Source organism: Sparus aurata, chromosome 12 (assembly GCF_900880675.1).
Source record: "Sparus aurata chromosome 12, fSpaAur1.1, whole genome shotgun sequence".
Classification (NCBI taxonomy): Eukaryota; Metazoa; Chordata; class Actinopteri; order Spariformes; family Sparidae; genus Sparus; species Sparus aurata.
This window is the reverse complement of record NC_044198.1, coordinates 9742400-9762463: the sequence shown is the minus strand read 5'-3', so window position 1 is coordinate 9762463 and position 20064 is coordinate 9742400. Positions and strand designations below refer to the sequence as shown.

Sequence of the window (20064 nt, the reverse complement as noted above, 5' to 3'; positions counted from 1 at the left end):
TGGATAACCAGATATCCTGTAGCACTGAAACACTGGCCATTGCCCCCCACAGGATAAATCCATGTGATACTTGATGGGTCCAAATATTGAAAAAGGACTAACATCACAGTGAGGTAGTTAAGTACCTTAACTAAAAAAAACTTAAGTAAGTTTTTTTTATGGCACCATATTGGGTGTGAGTGTATTTATGTGTGTTAGGGTTTATATGTGTTTGACTTTCACCCACCGATGACCTTTAACACAGCTGGCAAATAGCTTTCATCATGTGTTCAAGAGGAAGGAAAACATGGGAAAGACATACCCCAAATTACACAAACATGTTAGGGCACACACACACACACGCGCAGAAAAACCTGCCTCCCTCCCCACCACCCATACACACACACGCAACTCTGACCGTCCTACACCCACACACACGACCCCTGTTCACTGGAGCTATGAGTCACTCTGCTGGGAACTTCATGCTTTCCCCATTACTACCGACTGGCTGACTGACTGTCCTAACACGCTGAAGGGGAGAGAGAGTGAGAGAGAGAGAGAGAGAGAGAGTTTGTTGGGTAACAGAATGGAGATGAAGGACAGGAGTAACAGAGAAAAAAAAAGATTTAAAAGTAAGAGTGAGCGAATGAAGCGGTGAACCAAAAGTGTGTCAGGCAGCGAGAGAAAACGAAAACTGACAGAGTGAAATCAACTGTGTTTTATGTACCTCAGTGGTTGTTGACTATACACAAGGGCACAGTGAGATGGTAAGTTTAACTTCCAGTGACAGCACACTCCAAAACCAGAGGGAAAAGCTATCCTCTGAGAGCATAAAGCTCCGCCATGTTTTCTTGATTACTACTGTCTGACTGTCTGTTCAAAAATGCTGCTGGAAACGAGACAAAGAAAGACTCAGAAGTACAGAATGACGTTAATGTGATCCACGTTTACATATAAGTACATTCTATAAGTCCTGCTAGTCACAGACCTCTATAAACACATCACTGCCTTAACATAAATACAGTCCATAAAGGCATTTACATTCGGATGTTCTAAACCAAACACTTGGTAGGTCTTTCATGGACAGAATCCACTGGCTAAAAAGGGAGTGAATTTATATATGCAGTGTGTGTTTGGAATGAACCCCATAGTCAAGATTAAAAGACCTTTACCTAAAGAATAAATCTAACATTTGCATAATTTAGATAAAGTGTATGAATCTCACTAGTTCTTTACAGTTCTCTATAATAAAAGTTAGAGACACGTTAGTCAGTACCAAAGAGACACTGAGGTTCGAAACGCTGCCCTGAAGCCACCATATATCAACAAGGAAACACTTCTATCGCATAATGCGATAAATAAAGTATGTTGGAAAACCACCAGAAAATGAGCTTTCACACCAACAATAGAGACAAAGCAATAAAAATAAAAGCAAATCAAACTAATGAGCGCTTGGCACTAAAGGAAGAAAAAAATCCAAACCAAATGGAAAAGTGGAAACAAAGAAAAAATATCAAATAAAAACGAACAGCCAACTCCCTTTGGTACATCTTGTGCTGTTATGTTTATAATTAGGGGTATGTCACATGTTTCCAGCTGTATAAATGCACAACTAAGTTATAAGCATGATGAACTTGCATCATCTGACCACAGAGAGTAATTCTCTCCATGTGATTGGCGCTTTCTAAAACCTACACTCATCATTTAGGATTTGCTTTTATTTAATTCATTGCAGATTGGGCAATAGAAATGAAATTCGGAGAGGAGAGGGAGGGAGGCAGAAAAAAGAGAGAAGGAGGAGGGCAGAGAAGGAGAGACAACCACTGAACATTATAAACAGTAGGATACGAACACTTGTATAGTATAAATCCTCAAAGAAGAAAACAGCAGTGGCCGATGTTTATCTGCTGTGTCACATCAATTTTGCGCTAGCATATTCATGAGCTATTGACTTGTGACAACTCTGCTGTTAATTTCAAAGGCTATGTAACGACTGAAAGACAACTGAACGGATTTCCATGAAACTTGGCTGGAAGATGGGACTCACCCAGAACAGACCTCATTAACTTTAGTTGTGGATCCAGCTCTAAGGGGCGGGTTCAGGAATTGTTTTCCACTTTCTTTACCATTACTAATTGGTTGTTTTTCAACATTTTATTAGTTGTTTTTTTTCCCGTTAACTTTTCAGGGGACAATCTCAGATTTGGTGATCTTAAATTGTGGTTAACATTTAGAGTGATACAGGGCTATTGAGTTGGATATTGGAATAAGCTTGTATGATTGAATTTGTGTCCTTTCAAAAATGTGAAATAAAAGGCTCAATGATTGTAAAATAGTTATTTTTTCTGGCACAAAAGGGGGAATAAATAATAATAAAAACAAAAAAATTAAAAATACATTCAGAATCAACATCGGCTATCAATCAAATCGAACATCTACGTCAGTATTGACCCGAAATATATTCAGTTAGAGCCACCCTAATATAAACCCATTAACAAAAGAATAACTATATGTCACCCGTTTTCTGGTGAATGGGCACAAATACTGAACAGAGTTAGGTAGCAGCTGGATTAACTCATTTAACATCTGGATTACTCTGTAGTCTTTCAACATATGTAATAAGCGCAGCTTATTTTCATTGCTTCTACATTTTTGTGGCACAAAAGTCTCAAAATAACTTACATGCCAGCCTGTACACTTGTACAATTAATATACAAGCCAGCATTGGTGGGCTACCACATTTCATTCCAAACATCAACTGTAAACAACCATCAAAAAAGAAAACAGTTAGGGCAGCATGTTTTTTATGGCCAAACTAAGTCAAATTCTCACAGGATCAGGCAAAAAGATCACGCAGTAAAGCAAACAGCCCTCATACAGTGTACGCCAGGCTGGGGCAAAACACACACACACACACACACACGCACGCATGCACACACACACCATCAGGTTGAGTTGAGCTGCAGTGTACACCGGAGGATCTACAGTAGGACTATTGAGTCAAGGCAGACTCTGGGACAAACAGACCATATATATGTCGGGCTGAAGCAGATGCTGAAAAAACTCATCTGCAGTCTTCACAGTAGAATCTACAGTGTGACTATCCAGACAAAACCAGACAGCAGAGCAAACATGTTAACTAATACAGCAGGATAAGTAGGTTACATTTCAATCAACGTAACACGAGAAACAATCATCAGCAACCTCATTATTGCCTGAATTATTTGCTGGAAGCCGGATGCAACACAAACTCTAACAAAGTCTCTGACAGAATAAACGAGTGACCAACAAAGAGAAAGCCCTCATCATCAGACTGTCTGGCTCTGCTGCTGCTGCCCGGTGCACAGACCTGGCTCACAAACAGCCCACTATCCAACCTGTTTGCTTGAGATAGTAAAGCAGATAGGAGGCTGATTTACAGTGCGCCACCGTGATTTGGTTTGTTGATTTTTGAGACGCATTGGTTTGCGTACGTGTCTTGTGTGTGTGTGTATGTGTGTCTCTTGAGTGATCGGGGAGACAGATTAAGAAGCCTGTTTAAAGATCAAAGACAGTATGAGAGGGAGGGAGGTTTTAAAATCTGTCAGACCAGGCGAAGCTCTACATGATCTCTCTAGCTTAAGTATAAGTTTTACTCCGAGACTAAAAGTGTAATATGGTGATGTTAAGTTGCTCAGCTTTCAAGTACCTCAAGTACCAATCAAAGAGGTTGGGAAGTAAAATGTCATTAGTTGTTGATGTTGCTATTGAGACAATGGATATGAAATACACAAAATGTAACAGCAAAATGGCAGATGTCAGTCTAACTCTGCATTTGAGCTCCTTCGCTGCCTGTCTGGGGGGATCAGTCTAGACACTGACCTTTTCCATCCACTGCTGTTATGCAATTATCAAGAGTTAAACAGTTGGCATAGCTAATTCACCAGTCTAGTGCAATTAAAGCAGCACAGAAGGGGGAGTCAAACCTCAAGTAACGGACAGAAATATGGCATCTATGTTACATCATGGTTTGTTTGCCACGTTAGTTTCCATTTAACTTTTCATAATATATATCCAACTTGTTTAGTCTATCCCAAATGCAAAAAACAGTTTTTTTGGACTTCATATTTTTATTTGCAGCATTTCCACTGAGAATATTTTTTGAGTAAAGAGAAAATGTGCTTGAATACAGGTAGATGGAAATGCACCTACACATATTCATGGTAAGACATCGTTTTTCCCATGCTGCCTTTTGCCTGTCACCCTGGAATGTTATCTAACACATTGGCCATTGTTGACCCAGGGAAAACCATCCATTTGATAATCGTTTAACCAAACAAGGCCCATATGGTCATCAAATATGCTTATCTAATAGAAGACACAGTGACATGTTTCACCTCACTGTTATTTTCTGATGTGGAATTTCATTTGACATTTTGTCTCATTCAGTATTTCACTCAAATATACTGTTATAGTTTTTGGTGGGAATGTAGCCACCTATGTCACAGTTGGCACATGGATTATTGGTCCTTTGAGTCCTTTAATGTACAGTACGTGGATATAAAACCGCAGGTCGTCCCTCAGCCTCTGAAAGTTTACTAGTTAAGAGCAGTTTGTTTCTATTCTACCTCAATTGATGGTTCATTAGGATTTTGTGTATAAAAAAATAAAGCATGCCGCATTATGTCATTATGAAATATCGCTTCACTGGCACCAACTCAAAAATTTGGGTTTGGCGCCATGCATTCGGCAAAAGAGAACAAAGGCTGGAGATCATTTCTCATATCTATCAATTCTAGGCTGAAACGATTGATTTTCATGTCTGAGCAGTGTTTTCGAAATGCACTGATGTCAACACCGGCCGCTTGACTCATTGCAACCAGCCTTAACCCGGGCAATAAAACTGTCTTCAAAAGAACATTCAGTTTGGCAGAAAGATTCAAAGTGCAGCTGGCAGACAGTGCCATATTTAGACAACTCAGACCCACCATTTATTAAAGTAAACTTGATAAAGAGTGAGCTCAGAACTCAGACGTGATTCGGAACAATTGTAATCAGCAACAATTTTCAAGCAATTCATCGGCCCTAAATTAAGTACTTCATTATCATTAATTTTCTTTAACATCATTTATAAGAAACACTTACAAATAATGAAGCCTTTACTCATGGAGTGAAAAGTTCAACATTTTCAAGACATCCAACAATTAACCTGATACATGTAAATAAAACTCTTTGACTCTTCACAAAGTAAATTATCTGAAGAATCCACCCAAACAAATTAATCTTTTAAGAAGAATAATGTAAGTTGGCTCTATAAATCAATCTAAATGAGTCTACTCCAGTAGATGAACTGGCTAACTAAACTGTACAAAATGATGCACAGGTTCTATACATCTGGTATTAAAACATATACATTAGCTTGAATCCAGATTATTCTTTCACACGTAGCCATATTTCATTCATCATTAAAAGGTATTCAGATTTATGATTCCCTCAAAAAATATCTCCATGTGGATCTGCTGTTCGCAGATTGTTTTCTTTTAGGTTCCCGCTGCTTCTGTCACATTCGTTAAATCTATTGCTGAGTGTTGAAGTTGCCATGCATGTGATGACAGATGACACAATGTACTACCGTCGTGTTGCTTAGAGCTGTTGGAAGGACAGAGAATAGCATTACATCTAAAGCGAGTCTGGTCTGGTCCTTTTCAAATAAAAAGTCCTCCTGAGACCAGGACGCAAGGACAACACAGGACAACCCATATGAGATATTAGTGTGTCCTGATGCCACCATTATAATGACGGATAGATTTTAGTTTAGTTTAGTTTTAGTCAGTTAAAACTACTTAAAAGTTTCCACTGGAATTAACCTCTAGACTGACAACAAGACGAAAAAACAGACAAAAATGAGAATTTTATCATCAATCCAAACTGGAGTGTGAACATTCATTCATCACAGAGGCATTGCTAGTGTAGTCATGGCTTCCTTCTCATCCGTTTCTATCACCTGCCTGCCAAATCAGATATGATCACCATGCTCCATAACATCTATTCGCCCCCGTTCAAGACTGCTAACACTCCATGAAGACAACAAACACATGCAGGAGCGAGAAGTGAGGGAGGGAAAGTGAGGGCGGCAGACAGGTAGAAGGAGTGCAAATAAAACAATAAAAAGGCAGAGGAGGAACAGGGACAGAGAGATTACGAGTGAGTGTGGCACAAACAAAACTGAAAGGAGACCAGACGAGAAGATAAAGAGAGGGAAAACAGAGAGGATGTGTGTTTAAGGTTGAAACAGGTTCACACTTTCGTAGGTTGTCCAACATAATTATGTCATTACATTTACACACACACATACGCACTTTTGCTGCCCAAGAGACATCATTGCTGAATCATAACTTACTGTGACATAATTCAAACAGACAAGTCTATCAATTATGTATAACCAGAGCAGTAAAAATAGTTGCCTTGTTGCTATAGAAACACATGAATACAATGTTTTGTCCACTAGAACACTCCATCATCTCAACTATCAAATGCTGCTCTCTTTTTGGTCCATCTCACACTTTTATTGAGTTGGATAGCGCGATCACCTAAAGTGTTGTGAGTTGACCTTTTCAAACAAAGGGTGGCCTCTTAAAACTAGACCACCCACAGCTACATTTGTCAGCATTAGCTCAAACTATCCAAAGCAACATTAATAGGAGTGTTTTTAGTCTGTGACCAGTCATCTTAACTCATCTCTCATTGTCTAAAGAGTCTTCCCTTTTGTCAGCAATCAGTCAGCACAATTGGATGTAGAGGGTTTGTTTTTATCATTTCAATGATGGGTGAATAACAAGCTCAACGGGCTACACTCATTTCTCTTTTAGTAACTGTTCAGTGTGTTTCATGCTTAACTGTTTACAGTTAGAGTACAAAGAAAAACATACAATCCTTTGAGAATTCTTGGTCAAGATCCAAAACACACATTTTAAGATATTTAAAAATGAACAATAACGTCCAATTCAACCAGTTTATTTAAAAATTGGCATTTCAAAAGCTTCACTTTTAGACACAAGAAGTCTTCTACTTTACTGAAGTCCATTCTCAGTCTTGTAGATCATAACTGAATAGTGATGTCACTGTGTCCTGCTGGTATGTCCAGGTGTTGGACTGAGATTATCAGTGAGAACAGAGAAAATTTCCCCCTTCAGCAGATGAGTGTAAAAACAAACTCTGCACATACATCATTCTGCAGAGTGAAGCTCAAACATCCGAGTCAAGTAACAACAAGCAACTCACATTTTTGAGGAGAGGGGGACTTTAGATTTGCCACACACTGGAAATGTATTTATTCATCTTTTTGAAATACACACATAAGCCTGTGTAGAGGGACATTAACTCTTAAAAAGCATCAATGATGTATTTCAAAACAAATAAATAATGAATAAATTGCAATACCATAAATCCCTTCCTCTAAGGGCTGCAACTATTAATTATTTTCAATTATTCTGCTATTTATTCTGTCAATGAATCATTTTGGCTCATAATGTCTGAAAAAAGTGAAAAAGTTTAACACAACTATTAAGTACATTACTACACCATTCACACTAGGAAAATTTCCTTTTCAACCCTGTGTGCCACAGTTGGGGATCTGTCCAACAGTTGATGACACAGTTTGTAGAAACAGAGGTAGCAACCTTGAAGCAAACAGCTACATCCCTGAACATTATCTCTTAAAGCCTCAGTGACAGAATGAGCCGCACTGTCTCAGGTTTAACCACGCTGTAGTCTTTCTGGCTCAAAGCCATCACTGCCAGTCTTAAGAGACTGGACAGATGTAGCCAAAGCTCAAGTTAGTTGTGTAAACTCGTATTCTATTTTATCTGTTAAATGTCCAAAGTTATAATTATCATTATAGCTTACATACACTCATACATTTTAGTGTATATCCTTGTCATCCTTTTTATCTTTGCTTTGTCTTTTAAATAAATTGTATCTAGTTTTTGTTTCATAATTAATTAATTAATTACAGTCAACACTTGTTCAGTCTTACCATTTGCTTGTCAGTCATCTGTAAAGCACTTTGGACTGCACTAATTTATATGAAAGGTACTATACAAATAAAGTTTAATTTATTGATATAAGCTAAACTTGAATTGATGATTGCTGGTTCCATATCAGCATGTCTCTGGTGTTGTGGTAGTACTTGTTTAGGTGCCAATTAGCACTGATACGCATGTCACAAAATCCAAAACTTACAAAAGAGACAGACATGAAACCACTACATAAGGACAGATATAAGGATATAAAGGGGCTCTCCTTTTAGCTCTCAGAACACTTCAGTGCTTCAGAAAATGTGTCCGACTGCAATGGCAGCAGTACATTACATCTTCAAATAACGAGATGGTGTATCTGATGCTCTAATTTCATGTTAGACACCAGGTTAACAAACAGAAATTTTTTTAGAACAGCAGTGATGGTAAATATGAACACCTGCAGGGTGGGAGTCAACACTCAGCAGCCAAAATGCTGGTACAGTTTTTGCCACAGCAGCTTGTAAATCAATCCACAGTATTCTTCATGCTGGTTTGGCACGCAAGCACTCGTGATTTGGACGTAGAATCTTATACCAAAGCAATCAATATAGTGTTTTTCCAGCACAGACTAATATTCTGCCAAGTTCTAATAATCTCCCCAGTTAGCAGTGTTTTCTCAGTCAACGGTGCACTGGATAGAGAAGTTACAGAATATATGGCTAACCATAGATTTTTGCTTTCACTGGCAAGTTCGCAGCAACATGTCAAACAAGCAGAGCAAATTCCATACACATACGGTCATTTATATTTGAGATATTGATACAACATATACAAACCTCACACAACTTCTTATTCAATAAATTGGCCAAATGGTAAAAGAAGTCAGTGAATTGCAGCGCACGCCTGTAGCAGTCCACAGGATCTTAAAACACATTTGCATGGAAAGGAAGCACATTCTTTACAATTATCTTTCCTTGAACTTTCTGAGCAAGCCATTTACCAACCTTGCCACCACAGGTTCATAAATGATAAGGCGTGTTTGAGATCATGTAAACAGCACTATACTATGTATGAAGATTAATTATTAAACATATGATTATGTTTAATATGTTTAAATTATTATGGTATTAGCGGGCACATTAAACTAAAGACAACTTTGAGCTAATTCTGTTTAGAGATGGATCCATTACCTGGGGTATCGTTTAGCTCAGTTGATAGAGCAGGCTTTGTCCTCACTGCGGCGGGTTCAAGTCCCGGCCTGGGGCCCTTTGCCGCATGTCTCTCTCCGTCTATCTCATCCTGTTTCCTGTCATACCTTCAGCTGTTCTATCAATAAAGGTCAAATAAATATACTAAAAAAAAAGAGATGGATCCATTACCTAAGTGTAGCTTGAAACTTCCTACTCCTGCAGCTTCTTCTTTTACAGCTGCTTTGATGGCACATTTAGTTAAATACACAAATGCAAAACGAGGTGACCAAAATGAGACATCACCTGAAAACAGTCTCCACTTGGGCTAATTACTAACAAATATGATGCCATCTTCTGGTCCCAAACTGTAGCACATAGACAATATTTCTGTATCCAACAGATAGGAAAATTGTTTTTAGCGACATAGTGAAATAAATGATGAAGGAGTTGGTGATTCCCCTTCAAAAATTATAATCATCCATAACACTCTTGCAATTAGGGATGCAAATTTTAAGCAATTACTTTACTTAATACAGTTAATCAGGTAATTCTTGAAATATGTTAGAAGTTTTACCATACAAAATCAGAGAATGCTACGCTACAAGTCAAAAGAACAGATAAAATAAACAAATTAAAAGAATTCTTATGTTGAAATCATCTCGAATTTCTTGTATAGGTATTCTTGTGTAATAGTGTTATTTAGGGTATTTACCCATCATATGGATATTTATCCACCATATTTCATACTATGAAATACGATAACAGTGAGATGAAGATCATGTGAAATGATGGTGAGATATTTCCACACTCTTCTGGCAAAAATACTTTCCTCAATGTAAAACAGATGCAGCAACCTTCAGATGTTTGGCATCAGTTCCAATATGAAAGAGCGGGTATAGGGTTTCTTTGCTGAGCCATTATGTATTTATCATCTGTCACCCATCATACAGGGACAGTTTTGTATCGCTAAGAGCAGCTTTAGCTGTGCAAACACAAATGAAAGTCCTCACTGTCCAACAAATAATAGACTTTCACTATCACCACACTATCGCTCTCCTTTAATGGTCAGCTGACCTCAAAAGGAAGCCACAGCCCAAAGCCACAAGATCAAGTGGCTTGACCTTGTGGCTTGGAACTGTGGCAACTCTAGCAAACATAGACAATTGTAGTCAATGAAAAAATTAAAAAGCCAGGTTGAGATTATATAACTTTATACTGTTCCTAGCAGAAACTCCTGAAAATCACTGAACAACTGAGCAGAGCTCCTGGTGAAGAAAGTGCACGAACAGCAGCACAAAGGAGGAGAAACACCCCACTCTAGGCCCCTCAAAGTTGGTTTAATATCAAGAGCTGGCTCTTTCTGTCTCTCTGTCTCACACACGCACGCACACACACACACACACACACACACACACACACACACACACACACACACACACACACACACACACACACACACACACACCAAGAAGAGTATGGCCTCAGACCTGGCAAGCAGCACTGAAGTTCTTGGAGCAGCTTTCTCTCTAATTTAAAGTTGATTGCTGTGGGCCCTCTGTGTGTGACTAGTGAAATATGAGTGTGGAGAAGCGAGTATGGAGGCTTGGACTGAGTTTAGCTCTGTGCGCCAGTGATTATGTGAGTGTGCGCTTAAAAGTATTGGATCGTCTGAGTTTGTGCCTATGCATATATACATGCATGCGTGAGTCTGTGCAAAGGTCTAAGTGGAGCTTGTGCATACTTGTGTGCAAGCGTGCGCGTATGTGGTTTTTGGCCAGAGCTAGCGCAGAGATTGGACTGCCAGTGGGAGCTGTCTGCAGGGAATCGGGCGAAGCTGAACAGTACCTTTTCTCAAACTAGAATGAGGTGTTTCGGGTTAAGTTTAACTGAATTGAGCTTGATTAAAAAGTTCACATAAGTATAATAAATTAGGTCTTTGTATGTCTTTATTTAACACCCATCTACAGTCAGTCACACATGCTTTGCAGAGAAAGAGAGATGTTCCTCTGGTATTACATCCCTCCTCAAAACACTTCGACCAAACTCCCTACATATATTTGTCACCAGTGTTTGATAACCGAATTTGAAGGATCACTTAAAAAAATGTATTTGTATTTGTACATTTTTAAAAATATTTAATGGCTCGAAGTTGGCAAACAAAGCGTAGATGTAAGCCATGTTTGAAATGTCACTATTCTCAGAAATCCTAGTACCTTGGATTTCCCTTTCTTTTCTGGATATCCCAGCAGCCCCTTGATCAAAAAAACCCATTTGTTCACCGAGTTAATTTCTACATAATCTTTTTACAGACTTATTGGTCACAATGTTTGTAAAACGAAAATACACTCCAGTTTTCCTTTTATAGGGACAGAAGACAGGGGAATCCATGGGTAGACTAACTTCCCAGAGGCAAACAGCAAGGTGCCTGCTGTCTCTCGTTTTTTTCTTACCTGTGTACATTTAGTTTCACAGTGGTAAAGTGGTCAAGAGAGTAGAAGAGCTGATGTTCTGTTAGACAGTTTCAAAGCCAGCTTTCTTTAATGTGAACCAGACAAGCTAGAGATTTAAACTAAGGAACGTCTTCCCGATCAGGGCCACCCAGTCTGTGAAATGTGAAATCCATTAACAGTCAACACTACTGTAACTGACAGAGATACTACAGGGAGTGGCCAGGTGTTTGGCTCCTCTCTCCACAGAGCTCATAGTAACTCTGGTGAGGAACAAACAATCAATTTTAATCACTCTGCATAGACTCAACAGATAAAGTGAAATTAGCTGAATGGATTTCAAAGCAAAGAAAGTGTGATCCAACTGGGAACCGCTGAAAACCTGGGACATATTAGCATGGCAAGGCTGGCTGCCTGTCTTTCTATTTAACCACCACAGGAGGAAAATTGCCTCCAATTGGTCAACAGACAGCCAACAAACTACAGTCTGAGTGTAAACTCTCCCAGTCCATTTTGTCAAACAACCAACAGTGACAAACCACTTGTCTACAAGAGAGGGAAAGTCAAAAATTAGTCAACAGTGTGAAATGCGATTGGCCCAATCCAATTCAAACAGCCAAATGTAACAGGACAACTAAACCCCCAAGGATGGCAACACATGACAAACTCTGACCAAACCAGTACCAGCCTGAGCCACTTCTGAGCTTATTACACCAGGCTAAAACCTTTAATTAATCCATGAATTCCCCCCTTTGTCAACATTTAAAGCAAGGAGTAAGAGTGTAAGACACCATTTCATGACAAAGAAGTTCGTACAGCTTTATAATAGTAAAATTCTAGTGCTATCAAGATTCCTAAACCAAAAGTTTCAAGACTCAGGAAGCCTTAACGTGACATCTACATTTACAGAATTATTTTATTCTGACAGCAAACAAAGTGTATTGCCACTTTGTGTCTTTTGATAATGCGTAATTTATCATTCAGACACCCAAAGACAACAAACTGATTTGAAGATGGGATTCCTTCATTTCAAATATTCAACATTGTTTAAGTAAAATAAAGCATTTTGCATTTTATGGTTAAATCAGTCAAGCATGTTTCTAATCTTAAAACCACAAGACTTCAAATTAGGCATTTTCAAAACTTTCAAGACATCATACAAACCCTAAAATGCTTTTCATTTAATCATACATGTGTACATTCATAAATTATGATCCAACAACTAATATATAATGTGTCATTTTCTATCAAATTTAAACATTATATTAACAACAATAATAATAATAATAATAATGATAACAGTGATAATAATAATAATAATAATAATGATAATAACAACACCAACCTAAAACAGCAATCCAGCACAAAGACTCAAAAGTCTTTAACACATGAATGAAAATCTCGACACGATCCCTGTGCACTATATTTTCACTCTGTCACAACAGACTGGCCTGCTTGATAAACACGATCGTACACTGACGTCATATCAGGATTTGTGGCTAAGGGTCAAATTCTGCCACTGAGCTGCAATGTGCAATGATACACAGAGAGGCAACAACACAGATTTAAATCTCCCTCCTAGACAACTAAACTGTGACATTCTTAGTGGCATGAAACAACTTAAGACATCACATGAACTTTGACCCAAATTTTGCTAAAAAGAATTTCAGAGAGAGCAATAAACCAAGCTCATTTTGAGCAAATGCATTCACAGCCTCGTCTCTCTGCCCTCTCCTCTACCACCTACCTTCCCTCTCCTGCTCCTGAGAAGCCCCCAGGCTTCGTCTTTCTGCTCAGTCTGTTTGCATTCCTGTTGAGCTCTATTTAAAGGCTTGATCACTTCACTAGCCGGAGGAATGCACATCTGTAGGGAGACCCCGTCCCACTGTCTCTGTCTTTTTCTGTCTTGCTCTCTCTCTCTCTCTCTCCCGCTGTCTGTCTGTCTGTCTGCCTGCCTGTCTGTGTGTACAGTGGTTGTTTCTAATTGCGGGCTGGGTGCATTAACCTTTGCAGTTGCCCTTCAACTATAATTGTGCATATAAATATACAAAAAGAGAGAGCAAGATGAAAACTGATTTTGTTTATAACATCAACAAGTGCTTTTGGATGAAGCGCAGCTTTCAGTGCTTCATCTACACACCACCAAGCAATAGCAAAGCCAATGCAACATCAATGCTTTTGACTGAGCTCTCTATAGAACTATGAATAAATTACAAATATACAGTGATGCATACACGCAAAGGTATGGCTTACAAATTGCCACATAACATAACATATAAGCTACGAGTCTAGAAGAGTTAAAGTTGCATTATGTAGTTTTGGGGAAGACATTTTGATCAGAAGAGATCTTCATTGACTGATATTTTTCAGCTTATATGGACTAAATAACCAAGCTCTCTTTGTGTTCATGACTGAATAAGCTTAACAAACAATCTGACTTTGAAGGACAGCTCAATTTCATACTGTTTTACTTTTATGTGTGGCGGACCCTGCCACCTGTCCAGTTTCAAACAATGTCCTGGGACTTTATTGTCCACTAAGAACAGATTCATTCAATTATGGAGAAAATAAACACTTCCAAGTTTGTATTATTACCTCATCAGTGTTGTAAACATTTCGATTCCGAGTTTGAATGTCTCCTCCAAAACTACAAAGTGCCCCTTTAATTCATTTAAACTACTTATTACATTTTAAATTAAGCCACATTTCTTTAATAGTATGTGATGCTTTGCTAGTGTGTCGCCACTTTCTTCTTACTTTCAATTAAACTTGAACCCAAAATCACAGCTGCAGCGACATTGTTCTTCAGTTTCCAGTGAAGAAAAGAAACCATGTTCAGTTTATCCCATAATTATCAGACTTACAATTACCATACATGACAGACTGGTGTTAATTTTCTGAGACAAAATGACAGCCCATTGAATTAAAAGACATGTTGCCACACAGGCTAATGAGAACAAACATGTTAGCTAGCAGCATGACACATCCCCGCGGTGAACAACATTGGAGTGTTTCCCCCTCTCTTCCCTCCTGTCCCGCGTACTGAGGCGGATAAACTTTTCGCCGCCCCGCACGCGCAGCTTCCCCGCCGCTCGTGCCCTCCTCCCTAGTTTAAATCACCGAACCTACCTTGGAAAAAATCTCCCCGAGTCAAACAGGCATTATTATATTGTCGCCTTCCATGGTTGGGAGGTTGTCGAGTTGTTCTTCGGCTCCCCGGAGAGACTGGAGACGGGCTAGCGGGGCAGGAGAGCAACAAAGTCGGACAAGGAGAAGGAGGAGGAGGGGAGAACGGAGGCCAGACGAGTCGGCCGACGCCTCGTTGGAGGAGCCGGCTGTCAATCATTGGGCTGAGTGGGCGGATCCTGACTGTAAAGGGATTATGGAGGCTGAGCTATCAGCACTGATCCCAGGTCTGAGGGCTGAGGAATGTGGCGTGGACGAATAGATGCTGATCTCCAGCAGCAGGATGATGATGCTTCTCATATTTGCGTCACCTGAAATGTTGTAGTAAACAGGCACTGAAAGGTGGTATTGAAAACTGAATGCAGAGCTTTCTTTTCAATGATTTTAAATAATTTTAGTTTAGTAACTATTCATGCTGTGGGTTTACATTTAAAAGATAGCCACAGAAAATGCATACTTATTTTTAAATGATATTGAGAATTTATTTAAAAAATAAATCAATTCAATAGTATTTCATTTAGATCTAGGTCATTTTTAAATTATCTAAGTATTTAAAACTTTTTTTCTATGATGAGTTTTTTTCTGAGTTTAAAGGGGCACTGCAGTATGTAGTTTTGGAGATTAAATTCAAACTAAGAATTTTAATACTGGCAATATGAAGAAAAAACAAAAAACTAACTCAGAAATATATATATATTATTTTACGTAACTAAGTAAACAAGCTCCACAGTCCCCGGAACACTGTTTAAAGCTGTACAGGTAGCAGGGTCCACCAAATAAAAATAGAGTAAAACAATGTGAAATTGTGTTGTTCTTTAAAGTCAGTTTGCTGATTCAAAAGGTTTGTTGAGGCATAAAAATCAGTCACTGAATATTTTTTCTCCTCTGACTAAAATTTCCACCTAAAACCACAAACAGCAGTGCACCTTTAAAGGGCCAGTGTGTAGAATTGAGGAAGCTCTACTGGATTTTTTTCTAAATTGAATTTAATACTCAGAATTTCTTTAGTGTATAATCACCTCAAATCATTGTGTTTAAGTTGTCTTATTATGAGCCTTTTATATCTACATATTGCATATTGCACCACCATGTTTTCTATAGTTGCCCAGAACGGACAAGCCAAACACTGGCTCCAGAGGGGGCCTTTTATGTTTGTCCTGTTTTAAAGCGGCCACTACAGGAGTTGCTGAGGGGTATTCAGTTGGTTGCAATCTGCAACCTCAAGGCCAGATGTCACAAAGACACACTACGCACTGAGACTTTAAGGAGAGGAAAAGGGCTGAATAAAAAAACTGTTAAATAAATAAAACATAAATAAATGTCAAGAAAAAAAACACATTTAAATAACATGAATTATCTCAACTGGTGGTAAGAACATTGAGGACATTAGGGACAATTTGTGTAAACAGTGCTGTCTCCCACTAATTGTTTACATGTGTGTAAAAGGCACTGAATATACCAACGATAGTACACAAACGCTGTTTTCCTCGATCCACTCTTTACAGTCAAACAGATCACAACTGACTGTCAAATAATATGTCATTGACCTGTGATGGAATGTAACTAAGCACATTTACTCAACGACTGCACAAGTACAATTTTGAAATACTTGTGCTTTACTTGAGTATTTTTCATTTTATGCTATTTTATACCTCTTCTCTGCTACAGTTCAGAGGGAAATATTGCATTACATTTATCTGACAGTTTTAGCTTCTAGTTACATTCCAGATTCAAATAAATCAACTTTTCATAAATACCCATATTTATTATTATTTGTAAATTCACTGTCACACTGTTAATAATGACATGTTAATATTTGTACAATATTATGTTCATATGGTAGTTCTATTCTATTTTATTTCTTACCTTTTAATTATATTGTTTATTTAATACTATTGTTATTGGGTTTTTATTTTAAATACTACTGTCCTTTGGCTGCTGTGGCAAACAAATTTCCCCGTTTGTGGGACAATAATGGAATATTGACTCTGATTCTGGTTCTAATAAATAAAAATGTTTTATTGTAAATCAAATTATCAGCAGTAAATAATGTAATTAAGATTAGCTATATCTTGTACCTGTTGGAACACCTTAAGGCATCAGTAATTATTACAATATAACAATAATACATTGAATCTGGAGCCAGTAAGATAAATCATGATATAATATGTTTTTGCTAAAAGCCCTAATCCTGCTGCTTCAGACAGGTGTCTGATATATTAAATCATTTATTAGGTCACTCACCTGTTCAATGATGAGCAATGAAACCCATTAAACCCATTAATGTTCCCAGTGCTCTGTGCATAACCAGGCAATAAACTAGATGACTGTGACAGCTCATTATCCAAAGCGGTGGCCTTTTGTCCTCCCTGGTGAATGTGGATGGAGGTGGAAAAACACAACCGTCAGTGTAACGCGGTCCGATACATGGCCTCAAAAAATGCCAATAGGGTAGAATCAACACCTCTCTGATACAAGGTCAACAGAAATGGAAGAGTTTCAGCTTCGCTAAGGTAAGATTTACTGCAGGGGTGTCGCATTGGATTGAGTCTTGCCTTTAATCGCGCAGGATTTAAGCACATGTCATACAGATTACATTCAAGACCTAACTGTTCAGAAACACATGCCTAAACTCCTTATTTTTCATGTCATATGTCAATTATACAATGTCAATACAAGTATAATTCCATGGCCATAATGATATGACGAAAATGGCAATAATACATTTTTAACTATACACTTAACAGTGTTTATGTCTCAAAGAGTTATCTTGTCTATTTGTAACCTCGAAAAACAGTTCCAAGAGCACACTGTAGTAGAAGGCTGTGTACTCAATTTCAGGCTGTTTATTTGCGCAGTAACGTTGACCTTTGACCTGCACAGACTGCACAACAACAATCTGGATGAAAGCTGTGGCAGTTGGTGTCCAGTCCACTCATTAAGCAAACAAAACTGACATCAATTATTATAGGAAAAAAAGGGGGATTTTCCATTTTAAACAAATCCAGACACCCCCGTACTGACCCTGAGCTGTCAGCGGCAGCTTGGAGGATTTACAGTACGTCTCATTAGGAACAGGAGGGCAGCGGATGGCGACCAGGCCCAGAGGAGAATTTTGTTTTCATTCTCATATTATCTTTGAGTAATTATTTTAGACCGTTAATTTTTTTTTTTTTTTCGTTTAGGCTTCAATGTTTTGTGGACTGGAGTGCATCTGCTCGTTTTTTTTCTTCTTTTCATCCATCTGCAGGGCTTTTTTCCTTTCTTTTTGTCCGTCACCGAGTTTATCTGCCCGTCCATCTGCCTTACTGCATGAGTCAACGTACCTGTCAGCCTGTTCCCCCGCCCATGCTTCTTCTCACCTCTTTATCTATGCTTCCTCCGTCAGATCTTTGTCTATTATTTGGCTATCTGTGTTTATGTTTCTCTACTTCAAACTTTTACATCACTTATCTATGCCTCTCTTATCATCCGTGTTCTTGTGCATCATGACCCTAGGCTTCATATTCGCTATTGCAGTTCTAATTTTTCTAATGTGCATATTGTAAAATCTTTAATAGAAAGTAAATCGTCTGTCTCTTTGCCTGCTTATAATAGGAACTGTAAATCCATATAGATTCATCACGTACAGAATGCTGCTCATGATTTTTTGTCTGACAGTAAGACAATAGCACATTCAATCTGGTCGCCAGGCCTCAGTGCTTTTCAATTGGAATTTAAATCATAATGTTTATTCAGTGCGTTCAGATTTCTTTGTTATTGAACACAATGGTCAGTGCATTGCCAGACTATGACAATGCAGTAATTCAATCTAGTCAACCACCTGTTGCATACTGTGACACAGTGTTGCTTCCCCCTGCTGGACTTTCTGACTCGTTACACAAAAGAGTCAAATCTGCAGGCTGATGAGTGGAATTTGCATGAAAACCATTAACCTCAGGACATACCAGATTTTTTGTTGTAAACCTGTGTAAGCTTTACAATTGTTGTAATTTCACTCAGTGAATTACTGGCTAATAATGGCAGAAAATTCACAGTAGTATACAGTGATTATTTGACAGTTTTATACATGAAAGTCACAGTAATGTATTGTGTTTTTTTAAAGTAACCAGTCACAATTTTAATGTAAAAATACAATATGATGAAAAAATAATCAATAATCTGCTATTATTCCAAATTCACAATCATTCATTGGAAGACCCAGACTCAGCGTTCCAAAAGTGCATCCATGGTTTCCATGACGATGAAGAAGAAATATGTTGTATGTTACATGATCCAGTGCCCTGTGAGTTCCTTCAGCCTCAGTGATGTTGGGTTAACATTAAGTTTCCTAAATACTCACAATAGTGTAACATATAATCCTCCATCTCTAAGAGGTCTGAGGGGGATCCATCACAGATCAGGAATTTAAGAAGATGTCACTGTGAAGACTGGAAGCACTACAGAATGGATATAAGTGTTTATGTGTATATATGAGGCTCATACTGGCAGTGCTAACAGAACCCTTTTCATGCTTTCACTACATCAACATGCCTGTCAGCCACAGTTACATCCAGCTCATCACTAAACTCATGTCTCTCGAGCAGTCAGACAGCAGTCACCATTAGGGGAAACCTCACATTATGGAAAAGTATATAAAATGTACCCCTAAATTGTTAAATTACATGTTATACAATATTGTTATCATCACTGTAGCTTTAGTTGTACTTGAAGGCTGCCACTTGCTAAACATGTTATCATCTTTGAAATGTCTGAGTAAAATAATAATGTAGGTCTGGCTGAACCCTGGAAAGCTCCTTACCCTACGACAGTCCTTATGCCACCATCCACTCATACTGGAGTAAAAGGGAAAATGATTTGCTATAATATAACTCTGGTAAAAGTTCAAATCACCCATAAGAGCAGTCTTAACTGCTACTTCTCTACACTTAACAATCAAATGTAATTTTCTAGCAATAATTGTACGGATATATTACAGTTAGAAGTCAGTCACAGTTAACAATTCTTCAGGAAAACATAAAATCATCAGCCAGAAGATTGGATATTGGTGCAGTTAGGTGTTCCAACTGGGACAGTGATCCCAAACACACATCAGAAGTAGTTAAGGAATGGCCTCACGACTGTATATACATATATACAATTATTGTAACTGATCATCTGTACAAATAATTTTATAAACGAGCAGCCCCATCTATCATATTCATGGGACTGGGACACAAAGTAATGGTGGCTGGCTCATCTTGCAGTGGTAACAGACTGAACTGA

General features: G+C 38.3%; 1 protein-coding gene across 1 annotated transcript in view; it reads right to left on the bottom strand.

Annotated features, from left to right (window-relative positions):
• il11ra (interleukin 11 receptor subunit alpha) overlaps positions 1–14884 on the bottom strand; it is a 50665-nt gene extending 35781 nt beyond the window's left edge. The window contains exon 1 of the mRNA XM_030435883.1: positions 14743–14884. The gene's annotated coding sequence lies outside the window, so the exon portion shown is untranslated. The remainder of the gene's footprint in view (positions 1–14742) is intronic.
• Between the last annotated feature and the right edge of the window lie 5180 nt (positions 14885–20064).